General features: G+C 37.2%; 1 long non-coding RNA gene and 1 pseudogene across 1 annotated transcript in view; both read right to left on the bottom strand.

Annotated features, from left to right (window-relative positions):
* The window catches only part of LOC138833747 (uncharacterized), a 116,675-nt gene that overhangs the window by 77,124 nt on the left and 27,041 nt on the right, over positions 1-12,510 (bottom strand). The gene's annotated exons all lie outside the window — the stretch shown is intronic.
* Positions 7,210-7,373, bottom strand: LOC138834249 (U2 spliceosomal RNA; annotated as a pseudogene).

Here is a 12,510-nt window from a genome sequence, read left to right as displayed (position 1 = left end):
TATGTGACTTACTTTTACTGGTTGTACTGAAATATACATGAATCAGAAGAGGTTGGAAAAAAAGTGCTTGTTTTTTTTTTCATGTATTCTCTTGTCCTCTGTCACATCCATAAAACATGACTAAAGTAACCTGATAGTAAAAGAAAAAAAAGGCATGTGGAGCAAAGACAAAATACTCCAGTCATCCCGGCCAAGTCAACCTTCTAGTGACCTCCAGACATATGAAAAACCTTGCCAAAACCAGCAAAGCCACCCACAAGCTGCAGGTGACTGCAGGTACCTCGGCAAGCCCAGTTGATATTTCCCCAGCCAGGTCAGAGCAGCTGGGGCTCACAAACATTTATTGCTGAAGGCCAGTGAATTGTTATGATTGCTTGTTATGCAGTGTTATTGTGGTACTGGATAGCTGATATACTAGATTAGAACCAGCTTGTGTAAATTTTATCTTGTTCAGCCCCAACAATGCCAATTATCTGACATTCGTATGTACTTTTCAAAGGGTTGCACTCTGTTCTTTCTGTGTAAATTTCTATGTAACAAAAACAATTTCAAAGAAAATTTTGAGTTGCAAGTTAAGTTCCTTTTAAATGAACTCTTGTATTCTCAGAGCCATCATACAATAATGTTTATAGTAACCTTGAAAATACTGTTTTATACCAGTGAGTGGTGGGGGTTGTGCATGATTGGCGAAAAGTAGGATTTGATAATACTGGATAAATTGGGCCTATTGTTGCATGCCAAGAGTGTCTGTCATCTGCCATGTCTCCTTTTCCAGTTCCAAAGGCAGTTGCCCTTCATTGTGCTCCATTACAAGGGAAGTGTTGGCAATGGAAATGCAACATTCCTCTTGCAATTCCAATTTCACAGTTCAGTAAGGAACAAGCCTGAGCAGAGAGTAGCCTAAGAAAAGAATGACAAGCATGGCAGATGGGGGAGTCCTGTCATCGATTCTGCAGCTCTCCTGCCTCCCAAGCTTTCACTTGGTGAAAAAGAGAGAGTGAGCCTCGAGTTCTGACATTATACCAGACATAACCTTTAACTTCCCAAAGTGATTAGATGGCAATCAGGCAGAAACATGGAGCTTCCGTGTCTCTATTAATCTGATTGTATTTCTTCTTTAAGGTTTATTTAAAGAGCACATTTCTTGAAGTCTGGGCAAACTGAATAAGGGAGGGGAAAAGAGGACAGATAGAAAGTTACAGCTGTCAACGAGCAGTAATTAAGTAGCAATGTGTGGAGTTTCCAGGCTCTAAATGGTCCTGTTAAAATGTTGATGAGCAGTGAAACATCTGATTAAATTTTAAGCAGGGATAAATGGGCCAACCTCACCATAGGATAAAGCTAATGGAGTAGCAGACTGAGCAAATTAAACGAATAATGTATCAGGACTAATAAAAAAGGCAAGGTGGCACAAGTATATGCCTGTACCACCTAAAGACAGCTTCTTCTGGGCCACCACAAATAAAAACAAAACAAAAATAAACAAGTCTTAGTGCGTACCCTTGGCCTTCAGAGTAAGTCTCTGTCCTAGAAAATGCATCAGTTTAGAAAATAGGAAATTAGAGTCCTAATTCATCATATATTGCCTAAATAAGGTGGTAAATCACATGACTTCTTTGGGTTTTAGTTTTTTCACATATGGAATAGGGGGTTACTTCACAGATAGGTAGTCCCAAAGATCTAAAGAGTCTGGGTTTTTAATTTATTTTTTAATAATTAAGGTAAAGAAGCCAGAAAGGGTTGGCCAAAAGACCCACAGTTTGTATGCTTCAATTCCCTAAGTAACATGAAAATAAATAAAGGGATAAGTAAAGGTCCATTTGTAATAGCCTCTGTACCCCTTTCTACCATTGAATTGTAGCTACTTTTCTTTCATGTGCTTTTTGAAAATTGAGTTCTTCATGGATGTTTTGAAATATGTTTGTTTATTTTAACAGCTCATTTTCACATACTTCAGGGAATAGGCAAATTTGAAGAAATAGGGTCAGAGGAAAGAAATAGGATAGCGAAAAGAACACTTATGGAATCTTACAAAGCAATCCATTTTCTCTATCCATTGTTTTAGAGCGATCAGAAAAAATGACAAGCCCATGTAATTGTAACCCCTCTGTACAGAATTTTCACAATAAAAAAAAAATTTAAAAAAACTGACAAGTCATCCAAATCTGCAAGGACACAGGAGATGTCATTATAGAGTAGGGAAAACTATAAAGATCTATGCTTCAGCTCATGGTGACTAAAAAGTATTCATTCATATACCCTATAGATGAATAAAATAATAACATCTAGAACTCAGCAGGATCCTAAATATCATTAAATTCAGACCTTGTGTTTGATGTTCCTGTGTTCTCTTAGCACCTATAATTAATTTTTAGATTATTTTTAAGTACTTATACAAAGCAGTTGCCATTCAACATGTTACCATTCAACATGTCAGTTTATAAGTACAAAGCGTCGTGATCAATGTTACCTCTTTCATCATTCTCTCCTGTCTCTCCCAACCCCAGCTCTCTCCTCAATTTTCCTAATTTCATGGGATATACATTGTCTATTATGACTCAACTATTTGCCCCTCATTCTTCTCTTCATTTTTCTATGCCCCTTCCCTTGACCTGTCCCACATATACTTCAAGTACCAGCTTTCTGCCATTCATTTTGTGGGACTGTGATTTACCTTTTCCAAGGAGTTATGTCATTCAAATGCCCCCCTGCATATACCAAGCTTCAGTGAATATATTTGTGTGCATTTGAATATGACCCTGTGTTTGTTTGTTTATACATTAGATCAAATTTCCACATTTGTGAGAAAATGTGCTCTTTGTCTCTGTGGACCTGATTTCATTTAAATAATTTTTTTGCTCATTACTCATTTCAAATAATAAAATGGCATTCTTCCTAATGGATGAATAAAATTCCATTGTATTATATGAATAACACATTTTCCTGATTCATTTGTCTATTGATAGGCATCTGTGCTTTTTCCATGCCTTGGTTATAGTAAATACAGCAGCAAAGAGCATGGTTGTGAAAGTGACTTTACTATATTCTGATTTGTAATCTTTTGGATAAATATGCAAGAGTGGTATTGCTAGATCCATTCAAAAGGTATCAAAGGGAGGTGGCGCTGTGGCTCAAGTGGTAGAGCGCTAGCCTTGAGCTGAAGAGCTGAGGGACAGTGCCCAGGCCCAGAGTTCAGGCCCCATGACCGACCAAAAAAAAACAAAAACAAAAACAAACAAACAAAAAAAAAGGTATCAAAGACTTCAAAGTAAGTCCTGAAGCCTTGAAATTACCACAGGAAGGGGTAAGAGAAACACTCAAATGTTGTGATATAGGAAATAATTTTCTGAGTAAAGTTTTAGGGGCTCAACAACTCAAAAAGAGAATTGACAAATGGGATTGTATCAAACTCTACATGACCAACCACAAAGTTAACAAGCTAAAAGACAGCCTACAGAATGGAAAAAGATCTTTGCCAGCTATATGTCAAACAATTGCCTAATATTCAAAATACATACAGTATTCAAAAAATAAACCCTTAAAAATCAACAACTCTAGGCTGGGAAGATGGATCAGTGGTAGAGTGCTTGCCTTGCATGCATGAGGTCCTGGGTTTGACTTCTTAGCACCACATAAGCAGAAAAAGCTGGAAGTGGTGCTGTGACTCAAGTGGTAGAGCACTAGCCTTGAGCTGAAGAGCTGAGGGACAGTGTTCAGGCACCATGACTCTCTCTCTCTCTCTCCTCTCTCTCTCTCTCTCTCTCTCTCTCTCTCTCTCTCACACACACACACACACACACACACACACACACACACACACACACATCAACAACCCAATTAATAAATGGGCAAACAGGCTAAATCGAGAGTTCTTAGAAGAAGTAAAAATGGTCTATAGACACATGAAGAAATGCTCAACATCTCTGGACATAAAGAAAATGCAAATCAAAATAGCACTGAGATTCCATCTCACCCCAGTTAGAATGGCCATTATCAAGAATATAAACAACAACAAATACTGTCACAGATGTGTGAGAAAAGAAGTTCTAATATATTGTTAGTGGGAATATAAACTGGTACAACCACCCTGGAAAACAATTTGGAGATTCCTCAAAAAACTAAACATAGCACGCCTCTATGTATTTTTTTAGTTCTATCTTTTCACTTTCTTCAATTTTCTCCTCTTTTCTCTATTCTCTTACACTGATGACCTTATCTTATATGTCATTAGAAAGCAGAAACTATTACTCGTGAATTCCCACAGGTCCCAACCACTAATCTGAGTATATAGTCACATCTTCACCATTTTTAAAAAGAGGAGAAAATCCTCATCCTTTCATCAAAAGTCTTAGGACCCATCTCCTTTGACTCTTCAGAAGTATCAGTTCTTAAATTATTCTGCTTACTTTCTTATACCTTAATTTTCACTCTGTTTGAAATGGTTCATTTCCCTCAAGAATCAAGCATGTTGTATGTTGTTTTGACTGTCTATCACCACACTGTGCTCAACTAGCTACCAGCATTTTATAATTGTTAAGCTTTTAAAATAATTGACTATGGGGGCCGGGAAGGTGGCTCGGTGGTAGAGCGCTTGCCTTGCATGCCTGAGGCCCTGGGTTCAATTCCTCAGCACCACACAAGCGAAAAGAAAAAAGCTGGAAGTGGCGCTGTGGCTGAAGTGGTAGAGCGCTAGCCTTGAGCTGAAGAGCTGAGGGATAGCACCCAGGCCCAGAGTTCAGGCCCCACAACCGGACCCCAAAAAAAACAAAAAACAAAAAACAAAATAATTGATTATGCACACTAGCACTCCTACACAAAATCTTTAACTCCAACTACCATTCACAGTAGATTGACAGGTAGATAGATAGATTAGATAGATAGATAGATAGATAGATAGATAGATAGATAGATAGATAGATAGATAGATAGATAGATAGTTGAATTTCATTAACTCTACTATTTATCTACTCTATTATAGCATTTCTCTCGCTTTTTAAAAAGTCAGGCAGATTCAGGAATGACTCATATGTGTTGCAGAAAGAAATCCAAGAGAAAGAAATTGACGTTTTCATCAATTCTCAAAGCTGACATTTTTAAAGTACATAAACATTCGTTTGTTTCCAAGGGAAGAACTAGTCAAGAAAGAAACTGCATTTTGAAATTCCATACACCCTCTTTATGTAAAACAAAGTGTGTATTTTGAAACAGCCTTATGAGAAACTGAGGATTGAGATGTGGAGGATATAATAATGTAAAATTATTTTTTCACCTTCTACCTGACAGAAAGTGAAAGAGAAAAGCCATCCAGAAGATTCTAAATACAAGGGGACAAGAGTAAGCAAGCAAGATAAACAGTGAGATGCACATGTTCTAGCTCTCTGTTCTGGGTCAAAACATGGTAGATCATCCTTTTTAAAATAACTATAGCACACTAAATACTATAGGCAGTGGAATGCTGGAATTAAGTATGTAAGGTCTGAATTTAAGTTATCACCCTGAGCTAGGGCTAGTAGAGGTATGTGGGTAAATTAATTACACATTCTGAGTCTTCATTTCTTCATCTATATACCAGGAAAAATCACTGCCATACAATCACACATACAATTATTTTCTTTCATATGCATGTGGTTACAGAGCAACCACCTTACCAAAGGTTATAGGTAACTTTTATTACCATTCTTTTAAAAAATATTACTTTGTAATATTATTTTTATACTGTATAAGCATGTATAAAAATAGAACAACAAAACCTGTTGAAATTGGTTTAGGAAGTGAGGCATAGAAGGAGAGAGAGAGGGGAGAGAGAGAAAAAGAGAGAGAGAGAGAGAAAGTTTAATTGGAGTATATTTTTTGCATGTATAGAAATATAATAATGAAGCCCCCGTGTACCACTAACAAATGCTAGTTTAAAATGCTAGCATATGCTAGGTGATGGTGGCTCATGCCTGTAATTCTAGCCACTCAGGAGGATGAGATCTAAGGCTTATGGCTCAAAGCTATCCAGAGCAAGGAAGTGCAAGAGACTCTTACCTCCAATTAACTACTAAAAATCCAGAAATGACACTGTGGCTCAAAGTGGTAGAGCATCGACCTTGAACACAAAAGCTTAGGATAGCACCCAGGCCGTGAGTTCAAGCCCCAGGACCGACAAAAATAGAAACAAAACAAGCAAACAAAAAGCTAGCATGTTAGCATGTATTTATATTTTGAAATAAAAAGAATCATTTATTGTAATCAATTTCATAATGAATTCTTTCTTATATGTAGACTTTTAAGTGCTTTTAAAATTTTTGTCATGCTAACCATTGTTAACTTGTAGCAGTGTAAAAGCAAAGAGAGACTACATTATATAGAAATACTCATATTTAATCAATAATCATTTCTATAATTATATAGAAATACTCATATTTAATCAATCACAATTTCTATAATGGTTACCAATTTCCAGGAGGCCCTGGTTCAATTTCTATAGTATCAAGTACAATTCTGGGAGCAAAAAGATATATTACATTGGATTCTACCAGGAGCCTTAATTCACTAATACTTTACAAAGCAAATATACTCAAGTTTTTCCTAATCATAAATGACCATGACACCCAGACAAAATTGGGGATGAAATGAAAGGTGTGACTTGAGCCTGTTTTTCATCTTCTTTATCTACCTCGAACTTAATGAGCCACTAAACACTTGGGCTGTACTCATAGCTGTGACTAGAGCAAAACACCCCCAGGAACTTTGAAGTGCATCCTCTGAATAGATCAATTTCTAGGTCATGTCTTTACATCTCCATTTTTTGGCTCTTTGGTCAGGGATCCTGGGAAAGCGTGCTAGGAACTGTTACCCCTATCATGTGGTGACAAGCAGTGCGATGAGTAACAAATGATCCCATTACTGCTTTACAGTGGAGGAGACAGGTTAATCCTTTGTCAAATCGCTGTGTGCACTGTCCTCTGCCTTGTTCCAATTACCCAGGAAGTGATGGCACTTTCTCATCCGCAGCCTTTCAACACCTGCTGACATGTATTTAGGACATTCCCGGGCTTGTGAGTCTTAACCACACTAGGCTCAGAAAGCCACACAGACTAGAAAAGAAACAAAGACATGCAAGAGACTGAGATGCAATACTTTCTGGGCTCAGGCAGCACCAATTTAAAAACCAGAGGAAGCAGCAAGGTGGACAAGAAGAGAGCAAGCTTTTCACCAAATTAAAATATTTACTGAAACCCAGAAGTCAAATAATTTCTGGAATAAAACTGACCATCAAACATAAGTATCATCACTGAACATGTTTATTTTCTTCATAAGAAATGTAGTGATTAAACTGATAAGAACAGACATTACACTTGTTCTTAGCCAAAGGGTCGAGAATCGTGATAGCTCTATGCATATGACCATATAAAATGATGCTTATTGAAATGAACTCCAAGAAATGGAAACAAGAAGTTGGAGGTTTTTTGTAATGTATGCAGGTATTGCTTTTCATTATTCCCTTCAGTTTATTCCCTTTTGTCACTGTTTTTCATTTCTGTACCCTTTATCTAGTATATGTTTATCTGATTTAGAACAAACAAAAATGTAGTGATTTGCCTAAACTAATTTGCCACAAATATCTCAAAGAAGTTATACACAGAAATACAATTTGCCTTTCCCTTATCATTAACAACTTAGATTCCCCTCATGTTTTCCCAAAGTTTCTTAGTCATTCGACACATAATTTTGGAATATTTTCCATAAAATGACTACATTAGACATCTGTGATTTAGCTAAGGTTGAAATATAGTGATGCTAAGAATAGAAAATAGAAAGTCTCTACTTAGGTGAAATTACCTATAGACAGGATTAAAATGCAGTGTTATAGAGAGAATCAAAACAGAGTGAGCCACAAAGAAGCACAATCCAAAGTCAAACTGTGGGACTGAGGCGATGTGTCTCTAGAGAAGTGTCCCAGGAACTGACCTAATGGGGAAAACTGCGGTACCACCAATGAAATGAGGAAGAGAAAATATCTCATAAATGGGATAGAGAATTAAGAAGCAATTAGTACAGTTTGTCCAACTTGGAGGTTTTTTTTAAATTTTCATCTCTAAAGGGGCACTCCCTATTGACATCTTCCTTACCTTTACTTTGTCTCATTCCTAGTTTTTCTTTTTTTTTTTTGGTCGGTCGTGGGGCTTGAACTCTGGGCTTGGGCGCTGTCCCTCAGCTCTTCAGCTCAAGGCTCTACCACTTGAGCTACAGCGCCACTTCCGGTTTTCTGGTGGTTTATTGGAGATAGGAGTCTCATGGTCACTCTTGCCTGGGCTGGCTTTGAACTGCGATCCTCAGATCTCAGCATCCTGAGTAGCTAGGATTACAGGCGTGAGCCACCAGCGCCCGGCTCATTCCTAGTTTTTAATGTCAAATGACTTCTGAGAGAAACAATTATTCTTCAAAGGTTTATGGGCTTTGCTTTATTGGAGACAATATAGAAGTGAGTCTCCTAGATTCTCCCTGTTTGTCTCAGCCAATGCTCCCCAAACGAAGAGGTTTTGGTTTGCTTACATATTTGTTTTAAAATTCGATTACGATATTTTCTAATTCTGTTCACTTTTGCCTTGTGTGTGTGAAAGTTGTATTTTTCATATAGATAATTTCCCATTATAGTTTCCTTCTAGTATCTTGAAATACTCTTCTTCATATCTAATAATGATTATTTCTTTAATATCTTCTTTGTTTTATACCAGCAGGGCTGTGTCTGCTTTCTTTTGTTTTAGTATATTCACAACACCTCATTCTTTTACTTTTGTCAATCCCTTTTAAGGAGATTATCATCTTTTGTTTTTATCAACTTTTTAAAAAATACTTGCATGAATATTAATTATACAAACAGATTCCATTGTAATATATATGCACAAAATGTATTTTGATCAAATAATACCTTAAATACACACTTTTAAATGGAGCTCTTTCTGAGCTCCTTTTCTCCTTCCCTTTCCTTTTAAAGAATTTTTAGTGGGTTTCCATATGCTATTTTTGTGTATGTAAATAATGTATTTCTGTCATATTAACTGTCATCAGCCTATCCTTTCTCTTGTACACGACATCATTTTTTCTTCTTTTTAAATTGCCTCTTCACACATATATGTGCATATATATATAAGTTATTTTTAAGTACTTGTACAAAGGAGTGACCACTAGCAAAACTGTTTGTGAATACAATATATCTTGATCACTGTCACTTCTTTGAATATTCTCATCCTCCCCTACCCACGCCTTCCCTCACTCTTCCTAGAAGATACATTGGATTCTTGTCTGCATTTTCCACTTCTCTTCTTCATTCTTCTATCTCTTTCTCCTTGACCCTGCCCCACTCCTTTCAAGTATCTACTTTCTGCTGTTTTATTTTGCTGAACCTTGGTTTTACCTTTCTAAGAAATTACATTACTTGAAATCTCCCTTGAATCTACCATACTTCAGTTCACACACTTGTTTATACTTGCACCCCACTCAAGGTATTAATTTATGGTTTGTAATCTAAATTAACTTATACATATCAGGGAAAATATGCATCCTTTATATCTCTGGGCCTGACTTGCTTTACTTAACATAATTTTTTCAGGTCGTTCCATTTATTTACAAATGGTAAAGTATCATTCTTTCTAAAGGATGATTAAATTCCACTGTGTATATGTACCACATTTTCTTGATCCATTCATCTATTGAGGGCCATCAGGTCTGACACCATACCTTGGCTATGGTTAATAGTGATGCAATAAACATGGTTGTACTGATGGCTTTACTATACCCTGGTTTGTAATCTTTTGAGTATGACCAGGAGTGCAATTAAACCAAATTATATTTTTCAAATTAGACATAACTGGACACATGGATAGTTGAATAAGTGGTTGAATAGGTGAGTGAGTTCATAGAAAAATGTAAATATGTATGTGTGGATGCATGTATGGATGGATGGATATGTTGAAAATGATAGATGACTAGATGATAGATGGATGGAGAGAGAGAGAGAGAGAGAGAGAGAGAGAGAGAGAGAGAGAGAGAGAGAGAGAGAGAGAGAGAGAGAGAGAGAGAGAGAGATCCAGGGATAGAAAATAAACCTTGGTTCAAATTTAGCTCAAAATTAAAAAGATAAATGACCCAGATTGTAGGCAATAATCTGTGACTGAGTTAGTTGCTTCTCACATAGAAATAGTTGAGTGAATTATGTGTTAGCTTACTTCAAGGTGAATAGCACCAAGAACTAGTTTAATTTTGTTCCATTTATTGCCTATCCTATAAGATTTTATTGGGTATATATTCTGTACCAGATACAGGTTTAACATATAGTCAATATAAGAAAAAGTATGTCTGTAGCTTTCAGATTAGAATATAAACAGCCTAAGGAAAGAAAGAGAAAATAATCTTATCACATGGTTGAAAAAAGGACTAAAACAATTAAAATAAAATTTAGAAAGGTCATCTCCTCAGTATGCATATATTCTATCCCTCAGGAAATCTAAAAGTTGCCCAACACTGTTTATCAAGCTTACACCAAGGCAGAGTCATAGATATGTAGATTATATACAGATATATAATATTTAAACCATATTCTATAAATCGACTCTAATCAGTAAGTTTATTCTCCAAAATTTGATAAAAATTATTTAAAATAGTTGAAGAAATGTATAGGGAAATGGCCAATTATAGTCTATTTACACTATTACCTAGTGAAAGTATCTGTCATTTATTAAATATACAAGATACAGGGCTAAGAGATGTGAATTTGTATATATATTTATGCACCATTAAGTCCATATATATATATGAATTTCTATCCTTATATAGTGTGTGTGTTTGTGTGTGTGTGTGTGTGTGTGTGTGTGTGTGCATGATTTAATCCTACAGTTTGAGAACCTCAACAGGCATCTGAGACATTTCAAAATACCTTTAGATTTTAGTGTTTTATACTAAGCAACTGGCCTTGAATGAGACTCCTACACTGCTCCTTAAGGGTCAATTTTCTGACAGTAACAGATAATATCTTCCTTGGAAGGATTTAAACACTCAGATGCATGTGGGCACATGCACGCCTGCACGTACAGACACACATGTGCCGAGCACACACACACACACACACACACACACACACACACACACACACACACACACACACTGTCTGTCTCCATGAAAAGTGATTTGTTGAGTCATCTAAAGAGAAATCTGACAGGAGAAACTAAAGACAGCTACAGGTAAAAGAAAGCCTCAGCTTGATCCTGCAGGGATATCTGAAGCATGACTTGTACCACCCTAGTTTCCCTACTTTGAGTAGAATAGGACATATACCATTGTACTAGAAAGCCCAGAGGTTCTGAGCAGCCCCTGGAGGAGGTAGAGCCAAGCAAGGACTAGAATGAGGTAAGTCAAGAATCACAGAATGGAACACAAGTGTGAACAGAGAGATCATCAGTGCAATAATGGCGAGTGATATAGGAGTCAGAGACACCTGTTTGTGTAACTAACTCGTGATCTCTGAACATACACAGGATTCCAGAAGCACCAACAGCATCTTGCAATGGATTGTATGACTGGTAGGGTATGACAGTATTTGGTTCACGGTGAACATGTTACCTACCTACTCTTTTAGGCCCTGAGTCACATAACCACATTCTACCAAGGCCCAGTATCTTGCTAGCAACTGCTTGTTGAATACAGAAAAACAGGTTTTGTTCCTTTTGTGCAGGTGGTTTGGCAATACTCTAGAACCTTGGGGATCTGTGCTGTAACTTTCCTACTGGGACCTGACAGAGACACCACACAATATCTTTGCTCACTACAAATACCTCTAGTAACATAGGGTCTACTAAGACATATGGCTCAGGTGGGAAAGCAGCTACCTGGACCTGTGAATAGGCTTTCCTGCATCTGAGCCTCACTCAAAAATCAATGTGGTAAAAGCAGTATTTGTGATATGCTTCTTCTTCTACCCTTACTCCCAAATCACTGTTATTTCCTCATATGAGCCTCCAAGTTCAGGTGATACTATCCCTTTAAAAATTCCCATAGGTGGGCTGGGAAGGTGGCTCAGTGTTAGAGCACTTGCCTTGCATGCATGAGGCCCTGGGTTCCTCAGTACCACATAAGCAAAAAGAAAAAAGCCGGAAGTGGCACTGTGGTTCACGTGGTAGAGCTGAGGAACAGCACCCAAGCCCAGAGTTCAGGCCCCCCAACTGGACCCCCCCCAAAAAAATTCCCATAGACATCCTCTGAATTTCACCCTTTGCTTCACCTTGGTGATTAATAGATCTGAAATTGTAATCTTTTGATGTATCACTGGTGTTTTCTGCCAATATTCAGTTCCAAAGTCCTTATAATTATCATTCCAGGAGAATGATAGATTAAACAAGCCAATGCATTCCCTTCTACCTATACCACATATCACTTCAACAACAATGAAACCATAAACAATTTTCTTGGTACAGCATCATGCCAGGGATCATGAATGCTCAACCTACAACTAGAGACAGGGTTGTCCAT

This window comes from Dipodomys merriami, unplaced genomic scaffold, assembly GCF_024711535.1.
Source record: "Dipodomys merriami isolate MVZ:Mamm:240054 unplaced genomic scaffold, mDipMer1.0.p SCAF_21, whole genome shotgun sequence".
NCBI classification, from domain to species: domain Eukaryota; kingdom Metazoa; phylum Chordata; class Mammalia; order Rodentia; family Heteromyidae; genus Dipodomys; species Dipodomys merriami.
This window is presented reverse-complemented; position numbering and strand designations above follow the sequence as displayed.